The 19,483-nt window shown below is 42.0% G+C and overlaps 1 long non-coding RNA gene across 1 annotated transcript in view; it reads left to right on the forward strand.

Moving 5' to 3' along the window:
• Positions 1-3,443, forward strand: part of LOC141096621 (uncharacterized) — a 35,126-nt gene extending 31,683 nt beyond the window's left edge. Inside the window, exon 4 of the long non-coding RNA XR_012233729.1 lies at positions 2,915-3,443. This is a non-coding gene — a long non-coding RNA (uncharacterized lncRNA). The remainder of the gene's footprint in view (positions 1-2,914) is intronic.
• Positions 3,444-19,483: the final 16,040 nt, after the last annotated feature.

Genomic DNA, 19,483 nt, shown 5'->3' on the forward strand with positions numbered 1-19,483 from the left:
TGTCATCTTTTGCACTGTGTGAAATCCATAGAAAATCCACACAAAAAAAATTTCACATGTGGATCCACAAAAGAATCAGTGCAGATATTTTTTCCTTTCGCCTGTGACCGTAGCCTAAGGCCGGATTCACACACCCTATGTCGCGGTCCGAGTATGTATTATGATGCACGGCCGGGCCTCACCGCCGGGGTCTCTGGACCGGAACGTGACAGCTAGGAGAGGTTCGCGCCCCGGTCTGGAGACATGGCCGCCCTGCGGATCGCAGCCCACGACACACAGCCGTGACTGCGGTGCAGAGCTAGATTTGGTATGGAGTTTATTCCTACATTGATATCTGCAGGGTTTCTGCCTTTATAATCTCAGCATTTTTTCGTCATTTCTTCATGCACTTGGTTATTGTGGAAATACAGCAATAAAGCAGCTAAACAATGCCGGGTCAGCAGTTTATCCTGTGGATTTAGGGTTCTCATGGATAAAAAATCGGCACCAAAATAGCACATTTCCAATGCAGAAATTCACTTTTCGGATTTAAATTTGGATTGGTGGGAGTATTGTCGGTCACACACGGGAAACATTACTGTACAAAGCTTTATCATCTTGGCTTTAGTGACTTTAGAAGACATTTTGTATCACATAAAGGAGAAGGTAGGCAGATCTTCCCTGTTACCATCACTAAAGCCAGTCATTACAATGGCTGCCACTGCCGGCTGCTGCAGCGCTGCAGATCAGCCCTTCCATTCTGATGGCTCTTCCCCAGACTTTGTTCTCTTGTAGATGCCCCACCCGAGCACAAGTCAACAAAGATATCAGCTGAATGACTGCAAACAACAGGCGTGCTATAGATCGGACCCTCGCTTATGTCCTTAAAGGGGTTGTCCGCAACCAAGTCTGCAGTGACTAGTATTGATCGCGCTCTGAAATGCTCGGTACTCAAAGCGAGCACATCGGACGCTCGGACGGGTTAGACTCGAGTAACGCGTATAGGAACTGAGTGGTAAACCAAGTATTTTTTGGGAAGGGCAGAAAAATTCTCTCTCTCTGCGCTCGGTTCAGATCACTAAAGTGACCGAGCACTCAAGCTCCACGTGATACTCGGCACTGCTCAATACTCGTGCAAGCTTGGCTCTACTGTATGTGACTACAGGCTTGTGAATCCTCACATCGCACACTGCGTACACCAAGGCCGAGGAACCCGCCTTTGGCTTCTATACACGTTAGACTAACGTTGGCTGAACCTGCCCATGTCGATGGATCCAACCAACTATGAGGCGGCATTGCCAAACCTTTTGTTATCTAAGGGTTCCTGCATACGATCGTAAAAATCAGAGGAGTGCTGTTGGCTGTTCTGCTGTGTTAACCATGAAAACAACAGTAGGTAAACTTGGTCTACCTCGCTCTCCTACTTGTAAACATCTTCTAAACCCTCATCCTTTCCTGTGCCCCTGTGTTCACTCATGTCCTATTTTCTTCCAAGGGTCTGTTCATATGTCTCCATTAGGTTTCACGTTGGTCACAATAGCATAGAATGCAGCAGTATTGTATGCCAACCTCAGTGCTGAAAAGAGGTCCTAATGGACCATAACGGACCCATCATCCATATATCCTTCATCCATATATCCATCATCCATATAGCCATGATGTATTCATCATATATTCATCATCCACATATTCATCATTCAAATATATCCATCATGCAAACATTCATCATCCATATATTGAACATCCATATATTCATAATCCACGTATCAATCATCCATATATCTATCATTCATATATACATCGTGCATATTCATCATCCATATATCCATCATCTATATATATCGAACATCAATATATCCATCATCCATATACCCAACATCCATGTATCCAACTTCACTATATCCATCATCCATATAGTCATCATCAATATATCCATCCCGCATATACTCACCATCCATATATTCATCATTCATATATACATCATCCATACATCCATCATTCATATATCCAACATCCATATATCAACCATCCATAAACACATCACTCGTATATCCATCATCCATATATCCATCACCCACATATATATATATCACCCATATCCATCATTTATATATCAAGCATCCATATATCAAGCATCTATATACGCATCACTCATATATCCATCACCCATATATCCATCATCCATATATCCATCACCCATATATCCATCATTTATATATCCATCATCCATATATCCATCATTCAAATATCCACCATTCATATATCCATTATCCATATGTCACCATATGTCAAGCATCCATATATATATACTGTATATATCACTCATATATCCATCACCCATACATCCATCCTTCATATATCCATCTCCCATATATCCATCATTTATATATCCATTATCCACATATCCATGATCGATATATCAAGCATTCATATGTCCATCACCCATATATCCAACATCCTTATATCTATCACCTATATATCCATCACCCATATAACCATCATTTATACAGTATATCCTGTGAAAATGGAATTTCTGATGCCAGTGTGAACACTGCTGTCTGTCCTTCAGTTAATCTGAGGGAACCTGTCACCAGAAAAAATGCTATTAATCTGCAGATATGGGGTTAACCTTCCCGGTGCCCTCACTTATCTGAACTCTGTATGGAGAAAATCAACTTTATCCCCCCCCCCACACACAGTTTTCCGGTTTCAGTCACGGTGGTGTCGCTTCGCCAGTGCTGATTCAGCCTCCGCTCTGAGTATACAGTGTGACGGCTGTAACCACGTCCCCGTCCCTGACAGCCGGCCCCAATGCACCGGATCGCTGCTGGGGGGAATAAAGTGAATTTTCTCCCTGCAGCGTTCAGCTTTTCATTGTATCAGAAGTTTTGCACTTTCTAATATTTTTTTGCTTCAATATCTTTTCTTTTCCAAGATCTCTGCTCGCCACCAGTGAAGGAGAACATTATTGCCAGAATCTGAAAACCGATCCAAACCCACTAATGTATCAGAATCTTCCATAGCGCTCCACTATATGATTAAGCTTTATGTAAAGGGAAAAAAATGAAAATACTTTATAAGGACCTTCCAGGAGACTGACTGCAGGACAGTCACAGACTTGTTGGCAGGTGTGTAAATGTGTGCACTGCGGAAGGACACAAAGAGCTGAGCACATTTGCTTGTGAATACCTCTAGGTAACCTGCTGATTCAGAGGAAGGAAGGAACACAACATGCACATACATCATAAATTCATCCTCCAGCCACAGGGCTGAATTAAAAGGAAAGGTTTTCCCACTTTCAAGGGAAATAGTTCAGATTCCTTTGCAATGGAGCAAGGTGGAAAAGCAAGAGATTGTTCAATGAATGGGCACAGAGGAACTTCTTGCCTTCTTTTGATGGACACCTATTAGGCCGGCAATCGCAAAGCTGTAAAAATAAAAATATTCTTTGTTTACTCTGCTGAGATCTGAGCAATGTATCTTCTATAGTGTTTGCTGGTGTTTGCTGTCAATCAAGGAGTTATATATGCATGATCTTTCACCCTGAGCGTGTAAACTAGACAACTATTCATAAGGAACAGTCCATTTGTAAGACTTTGTGAATGCACAAGTATGTACACTGCTGGTAGACATTTCCATCATGCGATGTTCTACTGTATTTCTTCATCATGTTTTTTTTTTTGTTATGTGATCTTTTTCAAACAATAGAAGATCCTATTAGGTTTGTTTCCTTGCATAGTGCCGGATCCTGTGGATTTCTGTTGCAACGTTCCTATACACCCTATACAGACCGTCCCTGGAACCGGTACAGAAAACGTTGCATGCAACTCTGGATTGATGCCCATTTTGCAGAACTTTTCCGTCATTTTGTTCCAGCTCAGGCAGAAAACAACTGACTGGACACAATTTATAAAGCTAGCCTAACGTTTGTTCCAACACCCCTATACACATGAGCACTTGGTTGGGAGATAGGAAAAAGCTGCTGCCAGATTCCTCTGGCAGAGGTTTATCTCGACTGAAAACAAAATAATTGAAATTCCACCTGCCCGATCCTTCTCTCCCCATCAACATCTGTCAGGAGTGAGACCCCACACACATCAGATGGTTGGTTGGTACAGATAATGTTTATCTAATGTGTATGAAGGCCTTAACTTTATAGATGAGTGGGGAAAATTGCTGATTCACTCCGGACATTTATTATTGTTCCAATGTTTAAAGTATTTGCTATCTTGGGATGTTTCAGAAATACTATTGTTTCATGATTTGCTATTTTTGCATTTTTTTTATATGTTTTAACTTACTGTCTCCATTTTTCTCTCTGTAGATATACCTCATCTATATGTAGATCAAATTGATATCTATCATCTAGATATACAATATATTGTATGTAACCACAATATACTGTTATAGACCTGAAAATATTTCTGATAGTATAAAGGATTGCCCTAAGAACACAGATAGACTTTTTGGCGATTTTTATGCCAGTCTTAATGAAAGTGGTGCTGGGAGTATGACACACCTCTTCCATTAAGAGATGTATGCCACTAAATTAATTAGGCACAAATGACAACGGGCATGCACCTCTGCTAGAAATGCTTCCCCAGTCAGGCACATGAGTATATTTATGTTGTGATTTCATCCACCAAAGTTGTGCAAATTTTGATGAATTTGTTGGGCAGGCTTTGCCATGCGCCGTTCGGCCAAGGCTCTGCAACAGAGCAGAGAATGAGGACTCCGTAGTATCTTAGGCAACACTTATTTATTTACGTAACACAGATACAGTCTTAACCGAAAGTGTTGGCACCCTTGTTCCAAAAAATGAAGTATTTCTCCCAGAAAATTATTGCATTTACACATGTTTTGTTATTCACATGTTTATTTCCTTTGTGTCTATTGGAACAACACAAAAAACAATTGGACATATTTTCACACAAAACCCCAAAAATGGGCCAGACAAAAGTGTGAACACCCTCAACTTAATATTTGGTTGCATACCCTTTGGAATAAATAACTGCAATCAATCACTTCCTATAATCATCAGCAAGCTTCTTAGACTTCTCAACTCAATTTTGGACCACTCTTCTTTTGCAAATTGCTCCTGGTCTCTCATATGTGAAGACGCGTTCTCCTAGCAGCAATTTTAAAATCTCTCCACAGGTATTCAATGGGATTTAGATCCGGACTCATTGCTGGTCACTTCTGAACTCTCCAGCGGTTTGTTTCCATCCATTTCTGGGTGCTTCTTGAATTATGTTTCGGGTCATTGTCCTGCTGGAAGACCCATGACCTAGGAAGCAATTCCAGCTTTCTGACACTGGGCATTACATTGTGACCCAAAATCCATCGGTAATCTTCAGATTTCACAATGCCTTGCACACAGTCAAAGCATCCAGTGCCAGAGGCAGCAAAACAACCCCAAAACATCTTTGAATCTCCACCATATTTGACTGTAGGTACTGTGTTCTTTTCTTTGTAGGCTTCATTCCATTTTCATAAATATCTTGTGAAATACATCACACAAACACACCCAAAGGGTAGTGTTCAAGTTTACCAGTGAAAAAAAAAAAAAGAGGACCAGTTACAGGAAAAATCGCATGCCATAATATAAACCAAGGAAAAAATCACGACCAAAATCCAAATATAATGAAAATAGAAAAATATATTTATTTGAATGTACAGACATATGGAGAAGGGAAGCTACCCTAAAGGCACAGGTTGCAAAAAGTCACTCCATGGATCAATACACACATGATGAATATCATGGGGGATAGAGGCAATAATTATAGTAAAAATAATCAAAGATAAATACAATAAGGTTCAGGTACACTGATCATCAATGCAATATTACACAAAAGATGTCACATAATTATTGCTGTAATAATAAGATGAGCACCAGACACCAAGATGGAGGGCTGTGTGCAATATTGATACCATCACTATTGTTATGCCGTCCCTCCAAAGGTGAATAAGTGTGCAATGAGGTCAACCGCTCCTCAGATAGTTAAATACGGTAACAATTTACCTAGAGTAATGATGGGGGCAGGAGCCAGGTCCAGGAGCGTCACCCCGACGCACGTTTCGGCTTAGGAGCCTTTCTCAAGGGACATAGCCATAGGGGGAAGAGGAAAGTATAAAAAGCCCCAACAGCCAATCAAGTCAGCTGTAACAGCGGTCGTCATGGTCACAAGTTGACCAATAGGAAGTCACGTTTCACATGTAATGTGACGTCACCACTCAGACGCCATGAGGTGACGCATGCGCATACCAGACCAAGGGGTGGGCGGCAGCGGCGTCACATTACACGCGACGTGGACAGTCGTCACCATGCCAACATAGACGCCGAGAGCCGGCACATAAACCAAGGCGCTAGCGCGCATGCGTACCGGGTCAGAGGGTAGATGGTAGCAACGGCGTCACATGGCCCACGGCATAAGCAATGTTGCTATGCCAACATAAGCGCCAAAGACCGGCGCAAGGCAGGATTTGGCACATATGCATACCCGATCCAAAATAAGATATGCAAAGTAAAAGACATGGTTGGGTCAACATGAATGAGCTAGCCAAAACAATATTGATAAGAGGAGAAGAAAATAAACAAAAAGAAAATAGAAAAAGAAAGGATATATAATGGGTAGGAAATTTGTTCAATACCATAAAAATGCAAATGGCACCGCATCACAGATTAACCACATCACATCAAGTGTGCCAAAAATAGCTATATCGTAAAAGATTTATATTAGGTAGCTATTTCAATAGACCATTATATATAGGTATAGAAATGTATTAATGCATCCGCGGTGCACAAAAGGTGAAATAATTATGCCATAAGGGCAATAATATACAAAATGATGACATGAAATATTGCCACAAACATTGTAAAAATTCACAAAATTCTTATGTTTTTTTACTTTTTTATCTTCCAGCCCTAGCGACATGGTCGTCTTTCGTGTGTTCTGTGGGGAAGGCTTCTACATGATGTATATCGCCTTATGCGAAGGAAGATCAAAGTGATATTAGTGGCAGCGTTTTATATGTATATAATGTTTGCTATTATGCCTTCGGCGTAGTTATATAAATAAAGCATTATAGGATACATCTATTCAATTATAAATTTTGTGAATTTTTACAATGTTTGTGGCAATATTTCATGTCATCATTTTGTATATTATTGCCCTTATGGCATAATTATTTCACCTTTTGTGCACCGCGGATGCATTAATACATTTCTATACCTATATATAATGGTCTATTGAAATAGCCACCTAATTTAAATCTTTTACGATATAGCTATTTTTGGCACACTTGATGTGATGTGGTTAATCTGTGATGCGGTGCCATTTGCATTTTTATGGTATTGAACAAATTTCCTACCCATTATATATCCTTTCTTTTTCTATTTTCTTTTTGCTTATTTTCTTCTCCTCTTATCAATATTGTTTTGGCTGTCTCATTCATGTTGACCCAACCATGTCTTTTACTTTGCATATCTTATTTTGGATCTGGTATGCATATGTGCCAATTCCTGCCTTGCGCCGGTCTTTGGTGCTTATGTTGGCATAGCAACATTGCTTATGCCGTGGGTCATGTGACGCCGTTGTTACCATCTACCCTCTGACCCAATACGCATGCGCGCTAGCGCCTTGGTTTGTGTGCCGACTCTCGGCGTCTGTGTTGGCATGGCGACGACTGTCCACGTCGCGTGTCACGTGACGTCGCCGCCCACCCCTTGGTCTGGTATGCGCATGTGTCACCTCACAGTGTCTGAGTGGTGACGTCACATTACATGTAAACCGTGACTTCCTATTGGTCAACTTGTGACCATGACGACCGCTGTTACAGCCGACTTGATTGGCTGTTGGGGTTTTTTATACTTTCCTCTTCCCCCTATGGCTATGTCCCTTGAGAAAGGCTCCTAAGCCGAAACACGCGTCGGGGTGACGCTCCTGGACCTGGCTCCTGCCCCCATCATTACTCTAGGTAAATTGTTACCATATTTAACTATCTGGGGAGCGGTTGACCTCATTGCACACTTATTCACCTTTGGAGGGACGGCATAACAATAGTGACGGTATCAATATTGCACACAGCCCTCCATCTTGGTGTCTAGTGCTCATCTTATTATTACAGCAAAAATTATGTGACATCTTTTGTGTAATAGTGCATTGATGATCAGTGTACCTGAACCTTATTGTATTTGTCTTTGATTATCTTTACAATAATTATTGCCTCTATCCCCCATGATATTCATCATGTGTGTATTGATCCATGGAGTATCTTTTTGCAACCTGTGCCTTTAGGGTAGCTTCCCTTCTCCGTATGTCTGTACATTCTAATAAATATATTTTTCTATTTTCATTATATTTGGATTTTGGTCGTGATTTTTTCCTTGGTTTATTTCATTCCATTTTCAGTAAACAGTAGAATGATGTGCTTTACCAAAAAGCTCTATCTTATGCTCATCTGTCTACAAGATGCTTTCCCAGAAGGATTTTTGCTTACTTCTTCAGTTCCTCACTTTGATTTGGTTACTCTGTCCTTCACTCAGATCTACTTACTCGATCCTTAACTCGCATCAGGTTACTTGGTTATTCACTCAGATCTAGTTACTCGGTCCTTCACTTGCATCTGGTTACTCGGTCTTTCACTTGAATCTGGTCTTTCACTTGAATCTGGTCCTTCACTTGAATCTGGTTACACATAATGGTGATTATAAGGCAACTCTGCTGCACTACACATCCATCCTGCTTCAGGTCCAGGCGCAACTCCTCCACTTCTCGGCCCTCCTGAGTCTTTTATAATTATTAACTGCGCCAAAGCTGTCACCTGACCTCGCGTCTCCCCCAATCATTTGCCCAAGGGAACATGCATTTCACTGTCGAGTTCCTGCCAATATAATTCTTTCTGCTTTCCCTTTCTCTATCATCTTTGATCAGCAGATGGTGGTATTCACTTGCAGACATTCAGTTAGGCATTAACTGTGTGCGTCTTCTCACTTGCCTGTCTCCTTACACTAACTTGGAAAAACCCTTTACATTTTTGCACTAAATACTTGTAACATTTCAAGGTGCTTTATGTCTGAAAACTGGCAAAAGATCTGTGATAAATAGGCCCTTTAATGTGACATTGTCTGTATACAAACTATGGTGCCCACAACAAGCCCACAAATAATCAAACAGTTTTGCCAGAGATTTGGAGTAAAACTGTTTGAAAAGTTTGAGCATTTTTGCTCTCCCTGTGTTTCCGTGGGTTTTCTCCTGGTACTGCAGTCTCCACACTCCAAAGACATACTGATAGAGAATCTAGATTGTGAGCCCCAATGGGGACAATGATGATGTCTGTACAGCGCTATGGAATATGATGGCGCTATATAAGCAAGAAAAATAACTAGATAATCCCTTATCCCAATTTTTACTTAATTCTGTTATTAGTCAATTATCATTAGAAATGAAATGTCAGGTTATAGTGGCCCATAACGCTGCATCGTTAGATCTATTTTCCATGAAAGTGTGACCAATGAAATGCGGTAACAACACATTACAGCTCCCACGTGATCTATGATGATATTTTCAGGTAGACAGCACTTTATTTTTGCTGAGGTGGCTGACATGTAATCCGTTGCTGTGGAACAATGCTGACTTTTGAACCTCTAGCCACTATGCAAACAGGACGCGCTCTGCATCGCCATCAAACACTTTATTGACAGTCGTTAGTTACACAGCAACATGGAGCAACAACAGGCTACTTCTCAGGAAAGGGATCAGTGATCGGCCTGATATAGGCCCGCAGCTGCGAGGAGGGGCCTCAGGACAACACGCTCCCGACTCGCTCGTCCGCCTCACACTAGTAGTAAGCTGGGTAGTGTAATGTCAGTCGGATTAGCTGATGCGAGTGTTGAGTAACACTCTTTATTTGTCTGTGATGTTACTCAAAAGAAAGATTCCATTACAATTTTTTTTTTTCGCCGCTTGTGGGTACCACCGTATTTTTGGTCCAAGTGTCCACTATGCGTGCGCAGATGCCCGCAACTCACATGTCCGTGGAGACGAACATGAGGCGCGTCTTTCCAGACAGCAGCATGTCAATTTTTATTAGGAGACGCGAGTCTCCGCAAGATTAATTTCACCAATAGAATATATTGGACGCGGTGAATCCGCACGGTTCAGTGATCACAGCGGATTCACCTGTGCTCAATAGACGGCAGCACTTTGGACGCAGCGAACATGCGCTGCTGCTTCTGGATTTTTGTAAAAGATTAATAGCTGCTGAGGTTTGTATACGGACAGCATATGGATGACAAGTGAGAAAAAAATCGTCCCACTCTCCTACTGTACATGAGTATGAGACCGAGATCACACTCGGACCAATGTTATTCAATGGAGCAGTGCAGATGAAAGATTTTTTTCTGCAAGTGAAAAAAAGTCACAGTGTGCGCTATTTTCCTCTGAAAATCGGATGAAACCATCTTCAACATCTTTTCCCAGTGTGCAGTAGGTGTAATAATAATAATAATATTAGCAAATATCGCCAATTAGAATTGTAGAATAGTTTTTCTAATTTGCTACGTCTGTTTCCTCATGTGCAGGGCCTTAGCTATACATTGCAATTCTGTGATACAAGCAACTGTAAGTGGTCTTGTGATGATTAGTAGCTGCTGCTGAAAATACAGATATACACGGACGACAAGTGAAAAAAAAATTGTACCACTTCTGGAGGCAACTCTAAACTATTTTTATACTGTCGTGTGAACCTAGCCTTACAGATATTAGTAAGATATACTGATATTATCCATGTAGCATAAGGCCACGTTCACATGTTCAGTATTTGGTCAGTTTTTTACATCAGTATTTGTAAGTCAAAACCAGGAGAGGAACAATCAAAGGAAAAGTATAATAGAAACACATCACCACTTCTGTATTTATCACCCACTTCTGGTTTTGGCTTACAAATACTGAGGTAAAATACTGATCAATTACTGAGGTAAAATCCTAATTAAATACTGAGGTAAAATGCTGATCAAATACTGAGGTAAAATACTGATCAAATACTGAGGTAAAATCCTAATTAAATACTGAGGTAAAATGCTGATCAAATACTGAGGTAAAATACTGATCAAATACTGAGGTAAAATCCTAATTAAATACTGAGGTAAAATGCTGATCAAATACTGAGGTAAAATCCTAATTAAATACTGAGGTAAAATGCTGATCAAATACTGAGGTAAAATCCTAATTAAATACTGAGGTAAAATGCTGATCAAATACTGAGGTAAAATACTGATCAATTACTGAGGTAAAATCCTAATTAAATACTGAGGTAAAATGCTGATCAAATACTGAGGTAAAATACTGATCAAATACTGAGGTAAAATCCTAATTAAATACTGAGGTAAAATGCTGATCAAATACTGAGGTAAAATACTGATCAAATACTGAGGTAAAATACTGATCAATTACTGAGGTAAAATACTGATCAAATACTGAGGTAAAATCCTAATTAAATACTGAGGCAAAATGCTGATCAAAGACTGAGGTAAAATACTGATCAATTACTGAGGTAAAATACTGACCAAATACTGAAAGTGTGAGCGTGGCCTATAACTCTTCCTTTTGTTGCCCTTGGAATAATTGGCACCAGAATTGGGAGTTCCGATATTAGACATTTATGGCATATCCACAGGATATAGATAGATTTGGGTCCAACTTCTGTGAAACGCATTTAGGGGGTCTTCTGACCAGCGTCGTGCCTGTCAAGTGGCCACTGTGAATAGAGAGGCGACGCTCTGCATTTGTTTTTATGGAAAGCAAAAAACAGCTGAGCATACTTGGCTTACAAGTTTTTGAAACTCTAATAGAAGTGAATGGACAAGCACGGCCACCGCTCTACAGTGAACGTTAAGGACACGGGAGCACCATCATTCTGTAGATTGGTTCAGGTCCGAAAGTTAAGACCCCCCCACAAATCTATCAGACATTTAAGGCATATTCTGTAAATGTCTTAGATGGGTATATCCTTGTATCCAACTCTCGCTTTCTGAGGACTCTTTGAGACATCCTTTTTTTGTGTATGAGTGTTATCCATATTTTTCAGGGATAGCAATTGTGCCTACAATCGTGACTGGAGCCATTCACATGTCCGTGATTTTCCGTGGACTGAGTTATCCTCAGATACATGTCCATTTTGATCCGAGTATCGAATCATAAATGTCAATGCAAGTCTATGGGTCCATGAAAAAATCAGACAGGACTCGAATGGCATCCCAGCGTGCCAGTGGCGTAGCAACTGTTTGTGGCGCCCGGGGCGGTCGAAAAATTTGCCGCCCCTTTGGTCGCTGATAATCCGGAAGAATCCGAAGAGCCCACACTACACTCGAAGATCTAATTTTTAGTCTACTACTAACTCTGCTGTTATTATTTCTAAATTTCTAGACTTTCATCTTCTTGCAGTTCTCTCTCTCTATATATATATGTGTATGTATTAGCGTGATGACACTACTGAACCTCCACCACTGCCCTGCCGAGAGCTGCACCATAAAACAGTGTAAGGAGACCCACGTGTCTTCCCCCTGCACAGACCCACAGTACACCCCCTACAGAGCCCTCATGTTCTCCCCTTGCACAGCCCCCCTCCCCCGTGTACCCCCCTGCACAGCCCCTCCATGTCCTCCCCTACACAGCCTCCCCATGTACCCCCCAGCACAGCCCCCCATGTCCTCCCCTGCACAGCCCCCCATGTCCTCCCCTACACAGCTTCCCCATGTACCCCCCTGCACAGTCCCCCATGTCCCTCCTACAGAGCCCCCCCATGTCCTCCCCTGCACAGCCCCCCATGTCCTCCCCCTACAGAGCCCCCTCATGTCCTCTCCCTACAGAGCCCCCCCATGTCCTCCCCCTACAGAGCCCCCTCATGTCCTCTCCCTACAGAGCCCCCCCATGTCCTCCCCCTACAGAGCCCCCTCATGTCCTCTCCCTACAGAGCCCCCCATGTCCTCCTCTGCACAGCCCCCCATGTCCTCTCCCTACAGAGCCCCCCCATGTCCTCCTCTGCACAGCCCCCATGTCCTCTCCCTACAGAGCCCCCCCATGTCCTCCTCTGCACAGCCCCCATGTCCTCTCCCTACAGAGCCCAACTGTTTTGCATAATATCAGCTATATGAAGATGTAGGCAATCCAACTCCAAGGATTAGGGAGCCTCAACTTTAGAATTAGTAAATGGGGGAGAGGGAGTAATTACCTAGATGCCGCCCCCTGTAGCATAACATTACATGATGGAATGAAATTCAAGGGGCAATCACATACCGCGGTGTCTCCCTCCCCTCACAGACATCATGGGCAGGCTGGGCAGCGCTTCCCGCCGTCCCCCTCACTCACCGGCTCCTGTGTCCCGGGATCCGCTCCTCCTGCGTCACCTCAGCCACACGCCACGTGTTCTTCTGGCAGCTCCGACCGAACAACCAGCCCCGAGCGGCCAACACCTCCGCCCAGCACCGGCTCAGGAGCGGAAAGCAGCCGGGGCTCCGAGTCCGAGTCCAGCAAGGCAGTGGCGTAGAAGGTAGAAAGCGCCTGCACTGTGCCTCCGCGGAGTCCGCGCTGTTCTCCCAGTCAGAGGAGAGGAATTGAATTGCTGCTGCCGCCGCGCCGCCCCCACACACGTGCCGCCTGGGGCGGACCGCCCCCCCCGCCCCCCCCACGCTACGCCACTGAGCGTGCTCCTATTTTCAAGGGCTGTTACATAGGTCAGTTTTTCCGGTATGTGAAAAAAAATCTGATTTGTGAATAACGCCATAGCATGGAGTAATAATTTCCAGCTGAAACAGCTTTTGAAGAAAGAGAGCTTTCAAAACAAAGACCATGTAAGAACCACATTATAACGCCTTGTTCCAATACCCAGAAAGTACTCGTAAAATATTGTCCTCTCTGCACCATTGGACTTATTTGTCAGCTCTATGGTAAGAGTGTAGTTTCTCTCCAGATGAGCGCCTTATAGCATAGGGAATGGGGTCCACCATGACCAGGCTTCCTCACCATTAGGGGGTCTTGCCTAAATCTATGAAGTTATAGCTGGCATATCTTAAGGATAGACTGTCGTACCAAACAGAGACAGCTGGGAGGTATGCAGAGAACATAGCACAGTTTTACGGCACTAAACATTCTTATCTTCCATAAAGTATTGTGACACTTCTGAAAAAAAATGTATGAACTTTGTAAATGGCTTACTATACATGGTCCTCACCTTCACGGGTACACGTGAACAGGCCGTGCTTCTTTATATCTCATGGGTAAGTGTTTATAAATAATGCCAATTGTATATTACGTTCTACGGTCATAAAGTGTAACTAAGGTGATCTAGGCTAGTTGGGTATAGGAGTTGTATGGATAGATTACAGTCTGTTTACATGGAGGTGACAACATCGACAGATTGCTGATCAGCCCTCCATTTATGGCCCTTAAAGGAACTGTTAAACCGGTCTCTTAAAGGGAATCTGTCACCCATTTTTTGAGATATCATATAATGATATCATTCAGTTGGGTAACAATGTTTTAAAATTTTGACTTTTATATCTCACCATCCAGTACTGCTCCGAACGTGAAACTACCTGTCACAACTCAGTTGTTGGGTGACTCAGGACCAGGGGCTCCTTCCCTGTCCCTAATGCTAGGGAGCGCCTTAGCTCACCATATTCTTTGAGTTACTTCTGATGGTGAAGATGCCGGGGCCATGTACCTTGCCTTAACTCCTATTTCCGCCATCCGTCTGTACCATTTACCAACCAAGCGAAGAGGGGAGCAGAAGTGCACCGCAGTACACCAACTAGATGAACAAGGCAGCATGAACAGGGACAACTGAAAATACCAAGCATACAAATATTCACTCACATATAACAGAGGAATGCACCAGGGAGTGGGGTAAGGGAAAACCAAAGTAGGAGAATGAAAGGGAATTATCACACTTACAAACCCAAACAACAGTCAATGATAAACCCACCGAATGCCTTCTCATATAACCACCAACTTCTATCCTCCCAGCCATGCAGCATAAGCTAGCTCTGTCGATGTGTGTCAGACAGGACCCAGATTATAAAGGCAATGGGAGTGGCTAATCATGCTCAGCTGAGAGCAAAGACTCCCAGAGCTCTCAACATGGCCGAATAACCCCTGTACTGCCAAAAGAAATTAACACAGTTTAAAAAGAAGGTGAAGTTCTTCTCAGTGCAGGAGTAGGAGCCATCAGACCCTGCAGTCTTCTGGCTCCTTTCTGTTGCTGTAACCCTGTGACACTACCATAATTTTAGACAATCATCTTCGCTATCTCATACATAGATTTAACTTGCAACTATTTGGCATGTGACTAGTTATGCAGATTCTTGTCATGTCACTGCATTATTACTGTTTTGGTCCTAAAAATCTAAATTTTAAATTTAATTTAAATAAATTTTAATGTAAATCTACCTTTGATTTTCAACATTGCCTGAATCCTCAGCTCTCGATCAGGTTCAAACATGTGTCAACTAAAATCTGATCCCAGATCTTTTCTATACGTCCCCAAAGTTGGATATGTATACAGCTTTTTCTTCAACTCAGTATGATCCATTTCTTACATATGATGTATGATTTGGTTCGTTGTCCTGTTGGAACACTATGTTGTCCTTTTCATACTCAATACTTGAGTGTACAAAGTAATTTGCATTGTAGAATACAGACTTATAGCTCAGCATTGAGCCCATTGATCCTGGTCAAGTATCTGACGCCTTTGACTGTGATACAACCCCCCTATCATCAGGTTAACTGATAAACCGACTTGTTGACTCCAATATTTTGCCTGGACATCCACCTCTTGGCTTTTGAATGGATGGACAGACTTCATTTTGTATTTTTCCAACTGTCATGGCACTCATATGATGCAGTTTGGCAATTTTCTTGGCTGAGAAACCAGAGACCACTGTCGATGAGCTGGATGATGCTGTTTCTCTTTTCTCGTGAAATCTTCTTCATGGCTGCTCCTTGATTCGAACCAGTGACCTTTCGCTTAGGAATCAACTCAATACCACACTGAGCTATTAGAATATCTGAGAACAGGTTTTAATTTGTAGTATTCAGGAAGAAAAAGATTTGTCTGCCACCAGAAGAATAACATTTAGAATACAGTGACATGAAAAAAATCTGCATAACTAATCATATGCTAAATAGTTACAAGTCAAATTTACGTATGAGATAGCCAAGACAATTGTCTATAAAATGATGGTAGTCTCACGATCGAAGCAGTAGTGGATGGTGAGATATGGAGCCTGAAATTTGAAAGCTCAAAGCATTTTTACCCTTTTTGCTTGTCAGTGTATGTACAGCCACAATCAGCTCTTCCAAGATCTGTTTAACATATTGTATTGTGAAATCTCGTGACAGATCCTATTTAAATCAGTCCAGCAAGTCCCTCCAAACATTAAGGCTGTGTGCACACACTGCGGATCAGGTGCGGATTCATCCGCGCAGATTTTGTAAAATCCGCAGGTGAAACCGCAGGTCAAAATACCTGCGGTTTTACCTGCGGATTGCTCTGCGGTTTTGCCCTGCGGTTTTTCATCTCCTCAATGGAGGAGATGGCAAACCGCAGCAGAATCCGCAGAAAGAATTGACATGTCAATTCTTTCTGCAGATTGAAAACCGCAGATAATCTGCGCGGAAAATTCCGCACCGTCTGCATTGTGGTTTTTGATTCCCATAGGGAATAATGGTACTGTACACCACAGTAGAAACTGCTGCGGGTCCGCAGCGGCCAAAACCGCTGCGGAACCGCAGCAAAATCCGCAGCGTGTGCACACAGCCTAAAGGGAACATGTCACATCTGAACTGTGGACAGCATGGATTAGAGGAGAAGCTTTACAAAATAATATATAGGTTTGTTGGAAAAGATTCAGAATTACCTGTATTGTATTCATTGAAATCACTGCTGTTAGTAAGTATGAGTCCAGTGGGCGGTCCTACTCAGTGATTAACAGCTATCTCTGCATGCACAGTCATACCGGAAATACTGTCAATCACTGTAGAACCGCTCAGTTGGACGCATACATGTACAAGCACCAGATTTCAATGACTATAATCAGTGGCATAACTAGAGTCTGACGGGCCCCAATGCAAGATTCATCCTGATTGAAAATACTGTATGTATATATATATATATATATATATATATATATATATATATATATATCATCCATCCTGGTATATGTGTTCCTCATGCTGGCCTCTTCCTAGTATATATATGCCCCGTCTTGGTATATGCCCCTTTTCCTTGGCCCCATACTGGTATATATTTCCAACATCCTGCTATGTGTCCCCCGTTCTATAATGTATATAAAAAATAAACCATTATACCCAGGGGCGTACATAGAAGTCATGGGGCTCCATATTAATTGTATAATGCACCCCCCCCGATAGTCCTCTATATAGTATAACACACTCCCCATATTCCTTATTATATTCCTCATTATAGTGTAATGCATCCCATATTCCTTCATATTAGTATAATACACAGCCTACATCATTCATATAATATAATACACAACCCATAGTCCTCCATATAGTATAATGCACAGCCCATAGTCCTCCATATAGTATAACACACAGCCCATAGTCCTCCATATAGTATAATGCATAGAATATAGTCATCTATGTAGTATAGTCCTCCATATAGTATAATGCACCGCCATAGTCCTCCATATAGTATAATGCACCGCCATAGTCCTCCATATAGTAAAATTCACAGCCGATAATACTCCATCTAGTATAATGCACCACCCATAGTACTCCATATGGTATAATGCACAGCTCATAGTCCTCCATATGGTATACTGCATAGCCCATAGTCCTCCATATAGTATAATGCACAGCCCATAGTACTCCATGTGGTATAATGCACAGCCCATAGTACTCCATATTAGTCTAATACACAGCCCACATCCTTAATATAATATATTACACAGCCCATAGTCATCCATGTCGTAGTATGGCCATGGTGTACTCTGATATCCTGCTATGTGTCCCCCATTCTGCCACTGTTCTTTAATATATATAACAAATAAACCATTATACCCAGGGGCGTACATAGAAGTCATGGGGCTCCATATTAAATGTATAATGCACCCCCCCGATAGCCCTCTCTATAGTATAACACACTCCCCATATTCCTCATTATATTCCTCATTATAGTGTAATGCATCCCATATTCCCTCATATTAGTATAATACACAGCCTATATCATTCATATAATATAATACACAACCCATAGTCCTCCATATAGTATAATGCACAGCCCATAGTCCTCCATATAGTATAATGCACAGCCCATAGTCCTCCATATAGTATAATGCATAGAACATAGTCATCTATGTAGTATAGTCCTCCATATGGTATAATGCACCGCCATATTCCTCCATATAGTATAATGCACTGCCATAGTCCTCCATATAGTATAATGCACAGCCGATAGTACTCCATCTAGTATAATGCACCACCCATAGTCCTCCATATAGTATAATGCACAGCCGATAGTACTCCATCTAGTATAATGCACCACCCATAGTACTCCATATGGTATAATGCACAGCTCATAGTCCTCCATATGGTATACTGCACAGCCCATAGTCCTCCATATAGTATAATGCACAGCTCATAGTCCTCCATATGGTATACTGCACAGCCCATAGTCCTCCATATAGTATAATGCACAGCCCATAGTACTCCATATGGTATAATGCACAGCCCATAGTACTCCATATTAGTCTAATACACAGCCCTTATCCTTCATATAATATATTGTACAGCCCATAGTCATCCATGTAGTAGTATGGCCATGGTGTACTCTGATATAAAAGGATGCACATCCAGTTGAAGTTTCTGCTGGCGTCGACAAGCCCCCACCAACATAGGTCTGGTCGCAGTCGCAACCTCTGCGGCTGCAGTCATTGCGCCCCTAAATATACTACAAGTTATACTAAAACTTTTCCCATAATAATGTCTATCAATCTGCTCTATAACCCCCCCGCCTGCAGATCAAACACCATTTTCAACATGACAGTTCTTGCTAAAAGCAAAAAAAGAAATATAAGTTGCCTCTGTTATTAATTTATGCATGAAAACAAGACATTCCTCATCAGAAAAATGGTTTATTACATCATCTTCCCTGAAATAGGTGCAAATAATTTAAAATACAAAACGTAGTACAATTATATTCATGTTAGCAATCAGCAGCGGCATTTGTACAAAACGTGGGTCACAATGGATCATCAGGCTGGATTCAGCAGGAGATGTAGCACCATCTTTTCCTCAATGCCGGAGAACAGGGGGGGGGGGGGGGGAATGCAACATTGACGTATGAAAAATGTGTTTCATTGTTGACGACAAAAACCCCAACCTAAGATAATGAATTCTAGTTGAATTGATGTAAAATGTGCTATAAAAAATGGATTGCTAATTGGATGTGGCTTTAATGGGTCGAATAAGTTTAGAAAAAC

The sequence above is a fragment of the Dendrobates tinctorius genome, unplaced genomic scaffold (assembly GCF_039654945.1).
Source record: "Dendrobates tinctorius isolate UK_male_01 unplaced genomic scaffold, ASM3965494v1 ptg000075l, whole genome shotgun sequence".
Taxonomy (NCBI): Eukaryota; Metazoa; Chordata; class Amphibia; order Anura; family Dendrobatidae; genus Dendrobates; species Dendrobates tinctorius.